The following is a 20,792-nucleotide window of genomic DNA, read 5'->3' as shown; positions in this document are numbered from 1 at the left end:
CTTAACTCAAAGAAGAATTGTCGTCTGAGACTCATCATTAACTCATTTCATTAAAGAAGTGCTAATCAATAAGTTCCCTAAGAGACAATTGTACCTCAGGAACAAAATTGAAGAAACGGTGTCAGGAATTTCTAATATATGGTAAATCTATGCTGTAATATGAGAATGATAAATATTGCCTAATTTTCAGCAACTAGAAACCTGTAAACACAACAAATCTTCCTAAGAACATTCTAGGATATTAAGCAGATGGTTTGTGAACATATAGAAAAGATTCATTCACTCATTCATTCTTTCCATTTATGCATTAAGTGTTTATTGAACACCTGCTTTCTGCCAGATGCACAAATTAAATGGATCTTATGGGACAGATTTTTTTTTTTACAATGATCTTGCCTTTAGAAATATAAAGCTGATTCATAACTGTAATTTAATTATATACTTTAAAAAATATTGTATGAACACATACATGAAGCAGCAGAGGTAAAAAACCTCAGTGCTAATTTCAGATTAAAACATTATGGCAGCTAAAGGATTGGCTGGTCACTTTTGATAGTAAACAGGTTCACTGTTAACTCCTTACATCACTTATTTGTGGTCTTAAAGTGTCTGTGTAATTGAAAGCATCCTCCAGTGTAAAAGCATATCTCTTTCAAATTTTTATATGAATTTCAAAACCCTAAGAGAGAAACATTTTAATAATGTAATTTTTCAAGACTTCTTCCTCAGAGTGTAAACTGCTCCAAGTTCAAGACAATTTTCTCCCTAATGGTATGAATATTTTATGTAAGTATAATATTCTATTGTATTGAGATAAATCAAGCTTGCCTCTGAAATTTAACTTTTGGCAGATCCTTCTTTGGACAATTTATCTGATAATATTCTTCTAATTCAGAGGGAATGTATGTTCCTTAGAGTTCAGAACTTCATTGAATTTCTGAGAATAAAAATGCTAGCAACTCATTATTCTTGCCTGTAGGGGAAAGGAGTGAGCAAGGATAAATGAAATCCAAGGGTAATCCCCAGAACTCATTTTAATGATTAGTTTCAACTCCTTTCCTTGGTAAAGCTGTGTGGTGAGACTCACGACGGGCAGGCAGGGGTGGTTTTTGTGTCTGGTTTCACCCCCTCTCTCTGTTTCTGGGTGCATGGGGACTCAGGGGACTTCAGCGTGAAGGGAACAAGAGACCAGCATCAGAGGAGCAGAAAAGGAGAGCCTTGGGATGGAGCATGAATAAAGATTAAGTCAGTCCTTCCTGCCCTATTCCACCATACTAGTTTCATCACATCCCTTCTCACACTGCAGCACGGGTGGCAGGTGTTTACCTAGATCCATTGTCATCTATTCATTAAACAAACACTTAATAAGTGTTTCCTGTGTGCAGAGCACTGGGAGGCCCTCGAAACTCATGAGTTTCAGATGAGCCTGGGAGTCCTGAAAGTGGCTATTCCGAAGAGCTTGTGACTTAAATGATTCTGTCTTATTTTGGTACCTTTAAGATACTTTTACAAGGGACAGAAACTTCCATGGGCTCGATAGATATGGTAAACCTACCAGGCAGAGAACAAGAAGTATAGCTTTTCCCAAAACCCGATGCATGAACTTCTCATTCCAATGTGATGCGTGTTTTCTTGAGCTCAACATTATCTTAGCCTCATGTTAAAGTTGCCCATAGTTTTGCTCAGTGTCAAGTGCAAATAGGGGCAAGGAAGGGTGGAAAGAAGTTTAAATCAGTTGCAATTAAATTGTCCATTTTGCAAATTTTCTAAATACGTACGGTTATGCTTGAATCTCTTGGAAAAAGCTCAAGCATTGATTCTCCATTCATTTCATGGAAAACTTAGCATTGGTAGGGGACACTGCTGTACCTGTTTATGAGACACTAAAACAGCAAAGACATGGGGATGAAGTCAGGGTTTGTACTAAGTAGAGGGAATATGAACTTTCTCTGATTTGCTATCCCACAGAATTAGACAATTTCATCAATTTTATCCCTTTCCTATTGCTGCATAATAGTTTTACTGTAAACCTGGAAACTCAAAGTAACATGTATTTTTATTTCCCAGTTTTCTAGGTTAGAAGTCCTGTTTAGCTGGATTCTCTGCTTGGGATATCACAAAGTCTAAATCAAGGCACTGGGTGCCTGGACTCTTATTTGGAGCATCAGGCAAGATTCTACTTCCAAGCTCATTTGGGCTGATCCATGAAGGGGATGTGGAGAAGGCACTGGCAACCCACTCCAGTACTCTTGCCTGGAAAATCCTATGAATGGAGGAGCCTGGTAGGCTGCAGTCCATGGGGTCGCAAAGAGTTGGACACAACTGAGCGACTTCACTTTCACTTTTCACTTTCATGCATTGGAGAAGGAAATGGCAACCCACTCCAGTGTTATTGTCTGGAGAATCCCAGGGATGGAGGAGCCTGATGGGCTGCCATCTATGGGGTTGCACATAGTCGGAGATGAATGAAGCGACTTAGCAGCAGCAGCATGAAGGGGATATATAATATACACACATACTACCATGCGCATAGAAGAGATGTGCATTTTTTCCCCCTTGAGCTGATCTAAACTTCCTGTCCAACTAAATTATTTTAGTTCAGTCTGGTAACCTTAATACATGCTGACGATTTGAAAATTCTCATTAGATAAAAATTGTCAGTATCTTTTTGAAAGAAAATTGGAATATAATTACTTAATAGTGTTGTTTTAGCTTGTGTTGTACAAAAAGTGTATAAGCTATATACATATAGACGGATCCCCTCCTCTTGGGGCTCCGTCCCATCCTCCTGTACCCACCCGTCTAGATCATCACAGAGCACTAAGCTGGGCTCCCTGTGCTATAAAGTAACTCACACTAGCTACCTTACACATAGTATTATGTATATGTGTGTGTGTAAAATAGACAGCTAGTGGGAAGCTCTTGTATAGCACAGGGAGCTCAGTTCGGAACTCTGTGATGACCGAGATGGATGGGTATGGAGGGTGGAAGGGGGCCGCAGGAGGGAGGGGATCTATCTATATATATATAGTTGATATATATATATATCAACTTCTGTCATACAGCAGAAGCTGACACAACATTGCAAAGTCATTATACTCCAACTTTTTAAAAAAGATAGTGGAAATTTTAACCCAGTGTGAATTTTTGAATTGTTGGCTTGTATTAAGGTTACTGGATTAAGAGGCACTTCACTTCCCAGAAACCAGAGAGAAAATTGGTGAGCTGAAGGTTGAAGCTTTAGCAGGAATGCGCCTAAGACTTAGGGCTTCCCTGGTGGGTCAGTGGAGAAGAATCGGCCTGCCAATGCAGGAGATGCTGTGCTATCCCTGATCTGGCAAAAATCCCCTGGAGGAGGAAATTGCAACCCACTCCAGTATTCTTGCCTGGGAAATCCCATGGACAGAGGAGCCTGGAGGCCTACGGTCCATGGGGCTGCAAAGAGATAACTCTTAGCAACTGAGCAACAACAATTACAACCTTAGACTTAAAATTGCTTAAGGTTGCTTATGTCTTTAACAGCGAGAACAAAAAGGTTTTAAACGAAATGCTCCAATTCTTTAAAAGACTAGTTTTTCAATTTATTTGTATGAGAGAAATTTGAAATGTCATCTGATGGCAGCAGTGTGGTGCTGTCTTTCTGTCACCCCAAAGGCCAGCACTGGATCTGGCCATGAACAGATAATTGATGGATTTTATTAAATGAAGTTTTGCTGTCCTAGTGAGAGCTTCTCTTGACATGTCAAGTAACCACATTAGACATTCTGTAATCAAATATTATCCTTCCATTTTTCTACATTTTTCTTCTAAGAAATGAAACTGCGGAGCTTGGTGTATAGTGATTATCGATGTACAGGTAGAGAGTTCCATCCTAGGGCAAGTAAGAATCCCATGTGAGGGATTTAGACATGGAGAGCTGTTTGAAAAGCAAACATGTGAGCAAGACTGGGAACACTGGGCCTGAAATTACAAGGACTTGGGCTCAAGTGACTGCTTCACAATTCACTGGACAAGTCACTTAGCCTCTCTCAGTTTAGTTTCTTTTGCAAAATGAATCATCTTTAACTTTAACTCATCAGTAGCGTTGGGAAGTTTATTTGAATTAGTGAATATAAAGCAATTAGCTTATTCATAAGATCTTTACTCTCTCTTTAGCAGTTGACCTTCTTTTTAGAGGCATGCACCCATAATTAAAATATTTAAATCACTAAAGATTTTGCTTATGCCATAATGAAAAAGAAACATCAAAGTTTCCTTGAGATAATTTTAATATTTTATTTTATTTCCCCTGGCTTGTCACATTCACTAAGTTATTACTTTCTCATACTGGCCTTAAAGCAAGTTGAATCAAAACTCTGCCTCTGTAAAATATCTCCTAGACTCCGGATTAGGTCAGGGAGAGTTGGAATGGATATCAACCCATCAGAATGCCACAAAGTGTATGCTTCTTTGTGGGGCTTTGCAGACACACCCCTTGTGTTGACTCTCAGCCCTACCACAATCTGTGTGATTTGAGGATAAGTGCTCACATTCTCAGATTTGAAGTTTCATCTATGGAGTATGCATGTGCATGCTAATTTGCTTCAGGCATGTCTGACTCTTTGCGACCCTATGAACTGTGGTCCACCAGGCTCCTCTGTCCATGGGATTCTCCAGGCAAGAATACTGGAGTGGGTTGTCATGCCCTCCTCCAGGGGATCTTCCCAACCAAGGGATTGAACTTGCATCTTTTCACATCTCTTGCACTGGCAGGTGGGTTCTTTACTACTAGTACCACCTGGGAAACCTGTATAGAAGGGATTGTATTAATAGTACCTGCTTTGGGAGTTTGAAAGAATACAAGTAGTTAACACACTTGAAACTCGTCAATAATGATTGGACTATAATAAATACTTGATAAATATCTATTCTTGTCATTTGAGAATACTGAGGACTTCCTATTTCTTCATGCTCTTATGAGAGTGAAGACTAGCTTTCTTAGTTGTTTTCCTGAACCTCTCTTTATGCATACAGAGACACATAGCACTCTCTCCTCATGAACAAGGTGGTCCCTGCAACTACATGGTGCTAAGCTCCCCTTTATAGATCTAGATGATAAGTTTCACTTGGGTGTCAGGTTAGAGATTAAATTCAAGACTGCAAATAATTTTCATCTTTTAGACCAATGCTGAACAATTGGATGGATGGCCAAGACTGCAGTTTTATGTAACTTCCAAAGACATGTCCCAATTCCCTGGGAAAGAAGTCTATGAGAGATTAAAAATATCTGCCATGAGTGGAAGAGGAAGGAAGGGTTAAGTATTTTCCATCTATGACCTTGTCCATGATAGGGGATGAGAGACAATACTTAAAATTTTACAGTTTGAAAAAGATCCTAAACTATTTTCTCTATTAACTTATATTTGCTAGACTATGGAACCCAGTTTAGCCTTCCACAGGGGCTCCAGGGACAGCCACATAGAGACAGGGAGCAAGGAGCCATCCACCCGGCAGCAGTGATTGCAGGTGCATTGCTTGTTAATAAACAATAAAATACAATTACCTAAACATCGGTTTGCTTCTTTTCATTATGCTCTGGCAATTTTAAAGAATGTCAGTAAAAAAAAAATCCTCCTTGAAAAATAATCTGTGGCTCTAAATGTTATGGTCACTGTGAAGTTTTAATAATATATACCTAAGTCCCAATTTAGGGCTTCCCCAGTGCTCAGTAGATGAATAATCTGCCTGTAATGCAGGAGACACAGGTTTGATGTCTGAGTCAGGAAGCTCTTCTGGAGGAGGAAATGGCAACCCACTTCAGTATTCCTGCCTAAAAAAATCCCATGGATAGAGGAGCCTGGCAGGTTATAGTCCATGGGGTTGCAAAAGTGGCAGACATGACTGAATATGTGGCACAATTCCAATTTAACAGATTTTTGATATATCTCATTTAATAAACACTGTGTTCTACCAGAAGTTAATTTGGAAACAACTCATTTATAAAATTGGCCCTCACACATCTGGATTCTGCTACACACATGCATTTTCACAGTGAGCAGTCAGAGTGAGGAAACAAACAGTTCAGCATCCCATTGGCTTGTCTTGGGTATGGTCCTTGTCTCTCTCCGCTGTCCTAGGACATGTTCCTGTATTTAGAGAGCAGACTTGAGATAAGCTATGATAATACTAATTGGAAAGAAGAGGAAATGGAACTCGATTTCCTCAGTCCTGTCATTCTAGGTGCAAATCATCTTGTGAACTTTGAGAGAGTCACTCATTGGGAAGCATTTTTCACATAGTTTTCTCTTATTAAAAAAAGCAATAATGTGACTAATCTATGACTTTTTGTAATTATTATTTATTGCTATGACTACATAAACAAAATTCAAGAAAATTTCTTTTCTGGTTATTATTATTTATTTTCACAATGAATACTGAAAAAAAAACTCGGTCATATAAAGGATGAAATGCTAATAACTGATCTACTTTAAATGTCAAACTCACTTAGTAAGCTACTGTTTCTGAGTGTCCTTCTGCCCTCTCTACCACCCTAGACTGACACTGATAACTGCTGACTTTAACATTTTCCCCATCTATGTTATTATGCCTTTAAGCAAGTCAGTTTCCAGTTATAAAAATGACCCTGAATTTTACAGAAATGAGCCCTGTTTGCTTTTGACAGTCTTAGTATTAATCTTTCACATTAAACTGTAAAAGTAATTCCCATGTTAATTTGCACAGAAGCATAGATATATTATTCTGCTAATATGCAATTTTTGCTATTAAACACAATAATACAGACTAAGACTTAATATATTGTTCCTTATATTAATAAATTTACTTGTAAATAAATATAATCAAGCCATGAAAATGGTGAGGAGAATGATAACAAATGTTGTTTTCTCAGAGGGAAAATGATTTCAAAATATGCATACAGACAAGTACACAAATGTACAGTAAAACTATGAAGTCATGTGACTGCTTGTTAGGTATCATGGAATACAGTAATCTAAATGCCTGGTACTCTCATCAAAGAAGACTCTATGGGGACTGTGTCCATATCACCACATCTCTGCCTTTGCTCATGTGAGTTTCGCCACTCATCTTTGGAAGGGAAAATCTCTGCTTTATTGGAATTTTGTATATTAATATATGTCTTTGTGATTTATCACCACGTGGCTCCACTCAGATGGATTTAGCCTCTCAGTCAGAGTGTGAGTTTCTTAAAGGCAGAATCTAAGTTCAACAAAACAATGGCACATTTTTAAACTGGTGACTGTTGAAACTCATGATCATGGTTGGATAGAAAATAAATATGTGACTAGGTCAATAGTTTCCTAAATTTGGATTTTGTGGTGGAATGTCCTTTTTGAAAGTAAGTGAATTTTCATTGCAAATGGGCCTAATATCTTATACCTGATTACGGGTCCATCCACTCTGCTGGGCTCACTAGCAGTGAGAGCAGGATGCTTTGACTCCCTAGCACAGAATACCATCTGTGCCACTGAAGCCAGGGGGATAAATTTGCTGGGATCCCAGTAGTGAAGCCGGGATATACAGAAGCAGTAACTATTGGTTGACTGCCTGTTTTTCAGTTTCACCCAAATCCCAATTTTTTGTTGTATAAGCCATATGCAAGGTGTTATGGAAGGGATGAGATGTGATTCAAGTCCACAAATGTCTATGAAGTGTATAATCTATAAGCGCAACTCTTGCTTTGCAGTAAGATTAGAGCACATTATTACCAGGTGACATTTTGCCATGTGGATACACCAGCCATGTGGATGGAGTAGGAGGTAGGGTGGAATTGAATTCAGGACTTGGATAAGGGAAGCATTCACATAAATTAGGTTGGGATGTGTAGTCACAGCTTTGAAAATGATTCCTGAGTCAGGTGCTTTCCCAAGCTTGGGAAACCAGACCTTGTCAAGGTACTCAGGGGATGTTGAGTTTTGAAGAAAAGGTGGACATTGCATTCTGCCTGAAGTCATGAAGAAAAAAATTACTATACATGTCATGTTTCCAGGTTGTGTGTGAACAAGTAGCTTTGCAGTCACTTGGATTTTTTTTTTTTATCAACACACTACTTCCTTGTGCCTTTCCAAACATGGCTGGGAAAGAAAGCCAGGAAGATATGCTTTACTAATCACACTAGGTAAGTCTTGTGAAAATTAATATTTGTTTTAACTATACATTTCATGTAAACTCAACACATAATTTTACAAAAATACATGTGTGAAACTATATTATATATGCTGTCTTTGGTATTTTCTTGCAAACTATTTTTGGGTTTGCCTCTCTTCTGCAGCCTTATTTACTAAGTTAGATTAACTACTTTGGATGTATTCTTCCATATATTTCATCTCTCTTTTGTATGTATGCACATCTGCCTTGTATATATATAGATGTAGATATACAAACAGTGGCTTTTTAATACCCTGTGTGTTTACATATGATATAGTGTAGTCATAACTTTTCAAAAATGGAATTATATACATTTCTTGCATTTTTTTTTCAGTCAATCAATACTTTATTGAAATCTCCAAGTTAACTGGTATAACTCTAAGGGTTCTGGAGCCAATTCCAGTGTGTGTGTGTGTGTGTGTGTGTGTGTGTGTGTGTGTGTGTGTGTGTGTATGTCTGTGCATGTGTCTGAGTGGATGGGGAGTTTCCACACCAACAAGCAATTATTTATAATAACTGGGTGTCCTAAACTTCAGCTCAATTCTGACACTATCTTGTTGGACACAATATCAAGTTCCATAGGTCCAGCTCTCACCTACAAGTGTGCATGCATGTGTACTCAGTTGCTCAGTTGTGACTGACTCTTTGCGACCCTATGGACTATAGCCTGCCAGACTCCTCTGTTTATGGGGTTCTCCAGGCAAGAATATTGGAGTGGGTTGCCATTTCCTCCCCTAGCGGATCTTCCAGACCTAGGGATTGAAACTGCATCTCCTGTGTCTCCTGTATTGGTAGGAGGATTCTTTACCACTGAGCCACCTGGGAAGCCCATCAGTCCCATAAGACCGCCCTTCAATTCTGATGCCACCTGCAAGCCTAGGTTGCTACCTGTGCTTCTGACAAACTGGCTATAAGTCAAAGGTTTCCATGACTCCCCTCCGTGGGTTCAAATAATTTGCCAGAGCTTCTCACAGGACTTAGGAAACCAGTTTTCTCCCTAGATTGTAAGTTTATTAAAAGAATGTTAAAGGACACAAATCCACAGCTGGATGAGCATATACAAAAGGTGTGGTCTCCAACAAAGAAGCTTATATCCTTGTGGAGTTTGGAGTCCTGCATGGTGGCACATGGAGCATTCTGGCTCACCAATCTGGAAGCTATCTCTCAGCAGTCCTTTTGGGTTTTTAATGGAGGCTTCATCACATAACGATGGATTAGATCATTGGCTATTGATGATTACTCCTTGGAAGAAAAGTTATGACCAATCTAGACAGCATATTCAAAAGCAGAGACATTACTTTGCCAACAAAATTCTGTTTAGTCAAGGCTATGGTTTTTCTAGTGGTCATGTATGGATGTGAGAGTTGGACTATAAAGAAAGCTGAGCATCAAAGAATTGATGCTTTTGAACTGTGGTGTTGGGGAAGACTCTTGAGAGTCCCTTGGACTGCAAGGAGATCCAACCAGTCCATCCTAAAGGAGATCAGTCCTGAGTGTTCATTGGAAGGACTGATGTTGAAGCTGAAACTCCAATACTTTGGCCACCTCATGTGAAGAGTTGACTCATTGGAAAAGACCCTGATGCTGGGAGGGATTGGGGGCAGGAGGAGAAGGGGACAACAGAGAATGAGATGGTTGGATGGCATCACCAATTTGATGGACATGAGTTTGAGTAAACTCCGGGAGTTGGTGATGGACAGGGAGGCCTGGCATGCTGCAGTCTATGGGGTCGCAAATCATCGGACACGACTGAGCGACTGAACTGAACTGATTGATGATTAAACCTGTAGCCCTTTCTCCCCAGAGGTTGGGAGCAGGGATGGGATGAAAAATTGCAAACCTTTAATTCCATTGTTGATTCTCATGGCAATCAGCCCTTATATCTAAGTGCCTCCAAAAGTTACCTCATTAACATGAAAAGAGATACCTTTATTGCTTTCATCATAGGATATTCAGAGGGTTTTAGGAGTTCTATGTCAGAAATGAGGATGAAGATCAAACTATATACCTTACTATAAGTGACAGTATTATACACTGTAATTTATTTTGCATTAACTACAAAGTATTCCATGTATGTCTATCTGTGTAGATATATAATCATTTATTCATCCATTTCCTTATAATCAATATTTACTTTTTGAGGACTCTTCTTTACAGTACTGCAACAAATATTGATATATACCAGATGGTCATTTTTGGTTCTAAGTGAAAAATTCTTTGAAGCAGAAGAGCTGGGTCAAAGGACATATGCATTTTTAGTATTTACAGCATAAGCAGATTTCTTTTTTAAGAAAAAAAATGACTGGGACCATTAATATTTCAATCAGAAATGTTTAAATGTGAACTTCATTGATTTCTGTAGTAGAATAGATCTTGGTCTTTTAAACATTGCCAATTCTGATACCAAAAATGTAAAATAGCTTTTTAATTTTCAGATTGCGACTGCTATTGAATTTAAGCAAGTTTCCATGTTTGGTGACCATTTGGATTTGTTCTTGTTGACTTGAAAATACATACCACTCACAACATGAGAGCTGTGAGCTTTCACTTTATTTGGGGGATTACTGAGGATGATAGCCTGGGAGACAGCCTGTCAAATAGCTCTGAAGAACTGCTCCAAATAGCATAGGGGAGAGGACAGCATACAAGTGATTTTGGTTATAGTTTGGGATGCATGGAGTCAGCATACATCTCGGTGAAAGGTGACTGCTAGTCACAAGGATTAGATATCTCACTTAATAATTTCATCTTTTATTTGTACAGGAAGATGCAAGACTCAGGATTCATTAAAATTTTTCCTGAATTACAGGTATCTAAGGGCCTGCCTGGAGTGTTTTCTGAAAGCAGATGCCCCCGCCTCGTCTTTAGTTTGAATTCCTCTCATGGTGTGTTGTAATTCAGTGACCGGGGTTAGTGGTGTGTGTTATCAGTAATACGAATGTCAAGAAGCACAAATGACTGATGAAACTACATGTATTTTTTAGAACTCTAAACACATGTGAATTGTCCCTTGGAATGGTATTATCAGATTACATGCACATTTACAGTGCACAAAAGGCCCATGTCTCTTTACAGTCAATGATACAGGGCATAATCTCTGCTATTTTGATAGTTTAAATGAGATTTCACTTGTCTAGTTTGTAGTTCTTACTTTAAACTTACTACTGATATTTAATATTTTTGTCATATTCATCAGCTCTTGGTGTTTTATCTCATAGCTACTCCATATATCATAAACACCAGCCCGCCCCCCCAGTCCCCCTCATGAAATATAACACCTATCCACATATTAAAGAGAAATAGTAAATTGAAACTCTGAAATGTGATTGCCTCCATATATTATGAAGTATAACCATTTAACAGCTTTCTAACAGCGCAACCACCAGAGAGTTCTGTTATTCATTTGTTTGTTTGAAACCAAGTTAGAAGGATTCATCTCCAAACTTACAGACAAGATATTTTCAGACCATCATTGGATCATTTACCTTCTTAAGTCTTTAAAGATTGTTTACCCTCTTAAGTCTTTTAGGTCTTCCTGTTTGCCTCGAGTGAGCTACCTGTGACCTGGGGTATGATTGCTGCAATGATTCTGAATATTTATTTTGTTATTGCTGTTGCTCAGTCCTGTCTGACTCTTGGTGACCCCACGGACTGTAGTCCACCAGGTTCCTCTGTCCATGGAACTTTCTAGGCAAGAACACTGGAATGGGCTGCCATTTCCTACTCCAGGGGATCTTCCTGGTACATATACATGTATTCAGAGAGAGAAGGAGGATCAGGTTGGCTTTATTATGAAATAATTTTAAAGATTTTTTAAAAACAAATTAGAAGGGTATTTCTCACGTTGCCAAAATTAAAACGGAGTTTGCAGTTTCAAACTAAGTTCTATTTATTAGTTTATCATCAGCTTAAATTTGGAGTGTGAAGAAGTGGTTGATCTGAGAAACACAAAAAGTTGTGTAATCTTACCAAGTGAGCCATTTAGGCAGAGATTAGTGTCAATAACCATGTGCCATCCTTGCCTTGGGTGTTTGGAGGCATTCACACTGTTTAATCACACACGTTTAGTGATCTTGCTGTAGTGATTGTCAACTTTCTTGCTTATTAGGTGAGGACAAGACAATCTTTCTGCATAATCCAGGGGCTAGGGGTGTCCCTTACAACACTGTGATTGCTACAAATTCAGTCCAGGAGAAACTGGACCTGAGAGTCAAGGTAAGTCCCAGATGGAGAGCCTGAGGAGGTGGGTGGCACTTTTCTGGAATGTTGGTTCAGGGCCTTCTGCCTGTCTGTGCATATGTGAGCATCCACTCATCCGTAGGACCAGCTGGCAAAGCCTGTCCTCTTTCCTTGCTGATTATCTCCCTCAGCGTGTGATCAGCCAGAACATATGGTCCACACTCCTACTTGAGTCAACTGCTCCCATTTTCAGAGACTTCTCTGACTTTCTCCAATAACCGCATTGAGGTGGGTATTCCTCCTCAGCGTTCCCACAGCCCCCTGTGCCTGACTGTACCATGCGCTTTACCATGCTAAGCAGTTATGGTTTATCTGTCTATCTCCCCTACTGTCCTGAGCATTATCTCAGTGTTAAACTTTCTTTTATTACTGTTCTCACAAAGCCTAGCACAGCGCCTACTACATGATAAGTGCTGTAATAAAAAGCACTTCAATAAATACATGATTAATGGGTACAAGAACTAATGAATATGTTTTTCCATTTTATCTAATTGTACATAAGGTTGTGGGTGCTCATGCAAGAAATTGAGGTGTCTACCAATGAGATGCTGAGTTTCGAGGGTCAGCCTCCCTGGAAAGACAACTCAGATGGCAATTAACTTGAAGGAGGTTTATAGATCTACACGTTTGGGGAGAAATGAAGGAGGAAGGAATAGAGGGAGAAGTTGGTGTGTCTTGCAGTCAGAGACTCAACCACTCCCTCTGGGAGTTCTGTATCTGTGTTGACCCTGCAAACCTGTCCCTAGATGTGCCAAGCACGCAGGCCTCTGCACCCCATGCAGACTGGGCGTTGGATGTCTCACGCATAATACAGTTTCAGTAAGTGCTTATTGAGCTTAAAGAAAAATATACTGAATATCTCATCAATTTAAATAATTTTCTTATATAAAGAGTGTTGAAAGAATTGCTAAACAAGCCAAGAGCATTCCATGGCTCAATCTATCCTGTCACATGCCAACCTCGAGGAACCTGTCACATCACAGTCCTGGGAGTTATGTCTCCCTTGAGGTCAGGACTTCTGTTGTTGTGTTCAGCCACTAAGTCATGTCCAACTCTTTGTGACTTCAAGAACTCTAGCACACCAGGCTCCTCTGTCCTCCACTATCTCCTGGAGTCTGCTCAAGTTCATATCCATTGAGTCTATGATGCTAGCTAATCATCTCATGCCCTGTGGCCCTCTTCTCCTTTGGCCTCAATCTTTCCCAGTATCACAGTCTTTTCCAATGAGTGATCTCTTCACACTGAATGCCAAAAATCCCGCTGAGGTCCCTTGGCATTACCTTCTGATATACCTCCATAACTCTGGTCCCCAGTCTCTCTTTTAAAATGTAGGGAATGCTTTGTCAAGCATCTGGCTTCTCCTACGTGCCTTTTTGTCATCCTGTCATCAGGCCCTGATCAAGGGAAGAGCCACTCAGTGGGAAAATTCACTGCATCATAAATTCATAATCCATTTTTCTCCATATGCTCTGACCAACTTATGATGTTCGTAATTAAAACTTTATGCAGACTCACAGCTACTGAGACAGGTTGATTCAGTGCTGGTTGTACAGCATCATAAATCACTGTGACTTACTGTGTAATTGGGCCCCAATAATTATTCCATCAACGTTAAGCAGGGCTGGCACGGGGAAAAACTGCGAGGCAGACACACTCTTCTTTCAGGACCCTTGCATTGCTTTGCTAAGCTCTTTGAGTACCAGCCTTTGCCCTATGGCTGTTTTACATCATTTTTCCCCCCTGGTTCCCAGTTTTCCTCAACATGAAACTTTCCCCCATGTTCCAGGCACCATCAAACTACACCTCTACCATGAAACCATCTCAGCATGTCCCATTCCCGATATCCGGGTATGTGGTACCAGGACCATTCCTGGGAGGGTTGACTTGTTTTGCCTCACAGTGCACTCTATGGATGGCCCCCAGTCACAAATACCTTGAATAATGGCTTTTCCCTAATTGCCATTGAAAGCATCTCTTTCCTGTATTTTCAGACTACATTAGAGATAGCTTGATGTCTGGATAATACAAGTGATTTGGGGCTCAATACTAACATAAAGCAAAAAATGTTCCTTGTCATTCCAGTTCTCTAAGGCTTCAGTTGCAATCTAAGGGCAGTTGCTCTTGACAGTGAGCCCTGAAGAGAATTCGGAATAGAGAAAAACAGGAAGCATTCTTTGGACACTCAGGTCTCTAGATTGTTAAGATGCATATCTAAGTTAAGATGCATATCTAAGGCAAAGTCGTAATGACTCCAGATTCTTGTATCTTCCTATACGTGTGTGTGTGTGTGCGTGTGTGTGTGTGTGTGTGTGTGTGTGCTCAGTTGTGTCTGACTCTTTGCCACCCAGAGAAGATGTTGCTCCTTTACCTGAACTGTGAGTCTCCAAAGCCTTGGTACCAACAAGGGCCCCTTTGCCTTCTTGGCAAGCCCATGTGAATCTGGAGGATCTACTCTAGTCTTCCCTGGTAGCTCAGATGGTAAGGCGTCTGCCTACAATGCAGGAGACCCGGGTTCAATCCCTGGGTCAGGAAGATCTCCTGGAGAAGGAAATGGCAACCCACTCCTGTACTCTTGCCTGGGAAATCCCTTGGACAGAGGAACCTGGTAGGCTACAGTCCATGGGGTTGCAAAGAGTCGGACACGACTGAGCGACTTCACTTCACTTTCATCCTGGTCTTGGGTCTCCTATAATTTTTTGAAGATCCTGATTTATTCAGCATCAGATAAATGTCTTGCTGTGAGAAGCAGGTTTTCTTTCAACTTAGCCTGAAGAAGAGATACCTGGGTTACATCAGTTGAGAAAACACAGGGAAGATTTTGCTCATTTAGGAGACACTGAGGTGGTTTGAACTGGATGAATTAGATAGGAGGCTGACCTGATGTCTTTTCTCAATTCAGCTACTTTAATAGAGTTTTAAGAAAAGAAGTAAAAATACCAAATAAGCACTCCCAGCTCTAAAGAAAAGGCACACATGTCCTCCCAACTGGCTATGGCTTTTTCAGGCAACTGAGAAACTTGCTAGAGTGGTCTTATAAAGAAACCCACTCATTAACTAAAATCACTCTAGGCTGAGGATGTATACAAAAATTCATCTACCCAGTGCTCTGAGCCATCTAAGATAGTCTTAGAAGAGACACATAAAAGAGCTGAAATGATTCTAGGGTGACACCTAGAAGAATGAAGATCACAATAGCATGTCAACCCATTACACAGTTATCAGTAATGATCTTATCTCTACAAAACAACCCCAGAATGGGAAACAAGGCTTTCAAAACAAAAGAAATAATGATGACAGATTCCAGCCTCAGACTAACACCTCAGCCAGATTCATTATGATATGTAGGGAGTTTATACTTTCAAGCAATGGCTTAATTAGAAACTAAGAAAATATCACCCTAAGAATGCTAAAATGGTTTTTTTTTTACTGTTTTTTTTTTTTCATATGCAGTTAAAAATAGCAGTCTTGATAAAACATCTTTTCAAAATTTTCACCTTAAAGGAGTGAAAGCTCTAAGATGAGCTTGCATTGTGCCTTTGAGCTGTAAATGATATATGTAAACCTGATCTTCTTAGGCATCTTACTCTGTGTTTTGAAAGCTTGGTCTCTGCCATCAGAAAGATAAACATATGGTATACATTTGGCAGCAGATCAAATACACTGAGATTCTAAGAAGTCTTTTTGTCTAACCATACCAGCCCTAAAGGAAATTTGTCATAAGGGGTGCCAGACCATAGGGACCTTTATCATTTCAATCTTGATTGTATCTGCCTATAAAATGAAGACATTTATTTAGACTAATTAGGGAAATAAACTTTAGGGATGTTGTGCAGGCTATATCCTTGACACTTTCTTGTGGGAACATCACGTGAATTTATTGAATTGAGTTGCTATTAATATGCTGATCATCAGTGACAAGATGATGGATCCTTTAAACTGGAAAAACTTCTAAACTGGTAAATTTTAGAGAACTCTCATTGTAAACAGTTGCCTTTTGGTATCTATGGAAAGACAAAATCAAAGGTGGATACAAAGATATATAATAGCTAACTTCAGGAACTCCCTTAATCTAAAACAAATGAACTCCCCCCAAAAAACAGTTTTGGATGTCTTCTTTGTGGTTTCGGCTTCCCCTCATTACATTATTATTATTTATAATAATAATAATTATTATTATTAATTATTATTATATTATTGTTGTATTACATATAATAATTTAAACATTAGGCCAATTAGTGTTAATTAAGTTGATTAACAAAGGAATTGGAAGAAGCTGAGGGGAAAGTCAAGAAGCTTCTTAAGAAGGTGGAAATTTTAAAGGGACTCATCCCAACAGGACGGAAATCTTTATGTTGTTATTAAGAAATGGGATAAATAAAATACATATTAATGAGCTTAAAACAAAAGTTTGTATACAAATCTACCTAAGATTGAATGGACCAAAGTGATACCCTATTCAGTTCAGTTCAGTTCAGTCGCTCAGTTGTGTCTGACTCTTTGCAACCCCATGAATCGCAGCACGCCAGGCCTCCCTATCCATCACCAAATCCTGGAGTTTACTCAAACTCATGTCCATTGAGTTGGTGATGCCATCCAGCCATCTCATCCTTTGTCTTCCTCTTCTCCTCCTGCCCCCAATCCCTCCCAGCATCAGGGTCTTTTCCAATGAGTCAACTAAAAATTAGTTCCCCCTTAACATTAAAATGCCCCAAACAAATTTCCTCTATTTATCCCAATTTAGAAAAATTTAAAAGACAGAAAAAAATTATACAAAAATATCTCACCAGCAATTGCTTGGACTAGTTAATCAAGATAAAGATTGACAAAAGGACTTAACCCCTACTGTGGGCCCCAAAGATTTTATTAAAAAATAGATAAAATGGCCAAGAGATGGAAAGGAAATTTCTGAGATGACTCGAAAGACTAGGATTTGCTAGTGGAGTCCTAATGGAGGCTAAGTTAAAGGTTTAAGAGTTAATAAAATTGAGATAAAAGTTCGTTAGCAATTGGTGTATTTAAATTGGCTCTGTGTACATTGGTTACATCTATTTTGCCTGATTATATTGTGGGGATGGACAGTATGTCTCACTGGGGAATACTTCCACTGCCTGGTATTATTAAAAAAAGGACATATAGATCTACCCGCCCCACCTCCAGGCAATATTAATTAAACACAATAAAGGAGAGCTAGGGTTGCCTGAGCCCATATAGTATGAAGAGCTAATATTCAGGAGCTAATAAAAATGTAGTGGGTTTTTGCTTTTTTTTTCCCCCCTTTCATGTAAATTGGATTGAGACTGCTTAGAAAGAGGGCCTTTGTTGAAAGTCATGTGTAAACTTTTGAAGGCTTAATATATGTGTGTCTGTGTGTTAAGCCATGTCTGACTCTGTGCAACCATATGGACTTTAGCCTGCCAGGCTTCTCTGTCCATGGGACTCTCCAGGCAAGAATACTGAAGCAGGCTGCCATGTCCTACTCCAAGAGATCTTCCTGACTCAGGGGTTGAAGCCACATCTCTTACATCTCCTGCATTGGCAGGCAGATACTTTATCACTCCTTGACAACATGCAAATCACATCCTGAACCTGTCACCTTGCCTCCAACTCAGCATGATTTACACCTTGCACCCATGCCCCTTAACTCTGTGTAGATTACATCCTGTATCTGGTGCTCACATTCCCTGCTCTCCTTGTAATAGTCCATCCGGTTGCAGACCTACAAACCAGAGACAAATGGACCCAATTAGGGGGTACCTGACTGTTTTGAAATAATGTAAGAAGGAGATGCAAGACTCACTATTTTGTTCCTTATCATATACCCTGGACTGTAGGTCCCCTCTATATAATCCCCTCAGGTTCCCCATGGTGGGGCACAGATATTGAGGTGGTAGCCTGCTGTATTCTTCCTCTTGTCTGGCAGAGGAATAAAGCTACTCTTTCTATTTCCTCCAAACTCTGTCTCTATATTTCTATTCAACATTGATGGACAGGGAGCCAAGTCTTTGACAACAAGAAGGCTCTTGAAACATCTCAAAGAGAGGTACTAAACTTACTAGGTTTGTTTGTTATGTTAAATTACATGGGGAACATTGTCAAATGAGTGATGATAAACCTTTATATGAAATTACTAAATTTTGGATAAATCCTGGTATATTATCAGCCATAATTCTAATTATTATCTTAAAATATTATCTTAAAATGTATGTCAGAGAAATAACCAAATTTCTTTGTGAATTTTATTATAATCAAATCTTTTAGCAATCCATTTTAAGTATTTTATAATTTATAGTTATTGTGTTACTCTGATGCTTTTACAAAAAAAAATCTTCAAGAAGATTCATTTAGATGAATTTTGACAAATATAGGCTTCTGATGACTTTTAGATTATACTGCTGAACTGGGTAAGAGATTCTAAAACTCTAATGGAAAATTTGATGTCTCATAAATTACTAATCAAAAATATAAAATCAGCAGAACTTAATTATATGGGACTGAACAAACTGATTAATATAGTTTATAATTTTATAACTTTTTGCCTAAAATATTACTGGCTTTTAATATTTGTTTCTTGCATACATGCTTATTCAGTTGCTTCAGTTGTGTTCGACTCTTTGTGACCCTATGAACTATAGCTTATCAGGCTCTTCTGCCCCTGGGATTCTTCAGGCAAGAATACTGCAGTGGGTTGCCATGCTCTCTTTCAGGGGATCTTCCTCACCCAGGGACCGAACCTGCTTCTCCTGCATCGCAGGCAGATTCTTTACCCACTGAGCCACCTGGGTAGCTCTAAGTATTATTGGCTTTTAATATGCATTTCTCAGACATGAGGAAACCGTCTACAAAATTATGACTTGCAGCAAGCTAATGAAACATACCTTTGTAAATGCAGATTCTCTATTTGACCCCACCACATACTTCTGAAGTTGGTGGCTTATTACAATCCAGATTGCAAATAGTTACACTAATCGTCATTTTAACTTGTTCTTTCTGTGTTATTTTCAGGTTATTTATGCTTTGTCTCTCTCTCTCTCTCTCTGACTTACTATAACTTTATTGACACTACTAGCTATATTACTTATAACTTGCTTATTTTGCAAAATTGCTATTTCTTGCATTATCCAATGAGTAACCAGGTCTCCAAAAAAAAAAAAAAAAAGCCTAATGAAAACTAAAAGTCTTGAGGCCATTGATTACATAGGCAGTTCTCTAAAAAAATTAATTGCAATAGTGCAACTCTAGATGTGGGGTGAAACAACATGGAAGAAACATTTCTTGGTTCATAATAGGCTAGAAAGAGTGAGGACCCAGAGAAATTCTAAGTGTCTTATCCCTATACAGTACCTGAAATTCTCACTGAACATAGAAATGAGCATTCCTAGCACCAGGGGAAACACTGGTCATGAAATGCTCTGCAAACCTTGGTGGAATTTATGAGCGATGGGGAGTACTGTAAAACAAAGAATGCTGTCCTCTATTCCAGCTCCTCAAGTATTAAGTTCCAACCTACTGCAGTTGCTCATTGACTATGTGCCCTTAGAAGAATTCCAGATGGAGAGAACCAGGAAATACTCTGTGCTTTAGAGGTATGGTCCCTAGAGAGTAAAGACATACATCTAGGGAAAATTTTCAATGACCCTAGGTCCTTGCATCTTCCCATATACAGAAAGCATTAAAAGAATTAACCTGAGATTGCTGTCCTTTTTGATTATCAGTATTCTTTTCATGCTTGACTACATATTTTTTCCCAGCAAAAGAAATGTGTATGTATCCTGACTCCTCCCCCACCTCTTCAGAGCAGTTCTCAGAGCTATCTGAGAATCTGCCTCCTGGGCTGGAGTCTTTCAGTAAAGTCGCCACATAGAACACATAAAATTGCTCTTAACTTGAATTTTTTTTTTTTTTTCATTCAGCACTATGTAGCTCTGTCACTCATTAGCTGTACCACTCTGGATGCTATTTAAATCCCCAGTCACAGTGTTTTTAGCTATGCAGTGGAGATTATACAAATATGATAGACTTCTGTCTTGACTTTTAGCTCTGTGAATTGCACTAGTAATTTATATTCCTTAAATATAATTTTTTCTCAGCTATAAAATGGAGAAAATAATTTATAAAGTATTTTTGTCTTTCTAGTGATGATTAAAATGAAGTAATACATGTAAAGTTCTTGTCATTGAATGTGGGTTCCAGCCATTAATTTTCTTTTTTTCCTATTACCTGTTAAATTTTTGGTGACAGACAATGGATTTTTTTATTTTTGTAAGTGTGGAGATTTCATGGCCCTGCAAAGGACAAACATAGAAAATACATTAATAATTTATGTCTCCCAATTCACTCAGTATAGGCTAATGTTTACTAAAATATCAAAGCAGAATATTTTGAAGACATTT

The sequence above is a fragment of the Odocoileus virginianus genome, chromosome 13 (genome assembly GCF_023699985.2).
Source record: "Odocoileus virginianus isolate 20LAN1187 ecotype Illinois chromosome 13, Ovbor_1.2, whole genome shotgun sequence".
NCBI lineage: Eukaryota > Metazoa > Chordata > Mammalia > Artiodactyla > Cervidae > Odocoileus > Odocoileus virginianus.
This window is presented reverse-complemented; position numbering follows the sequence as displayed.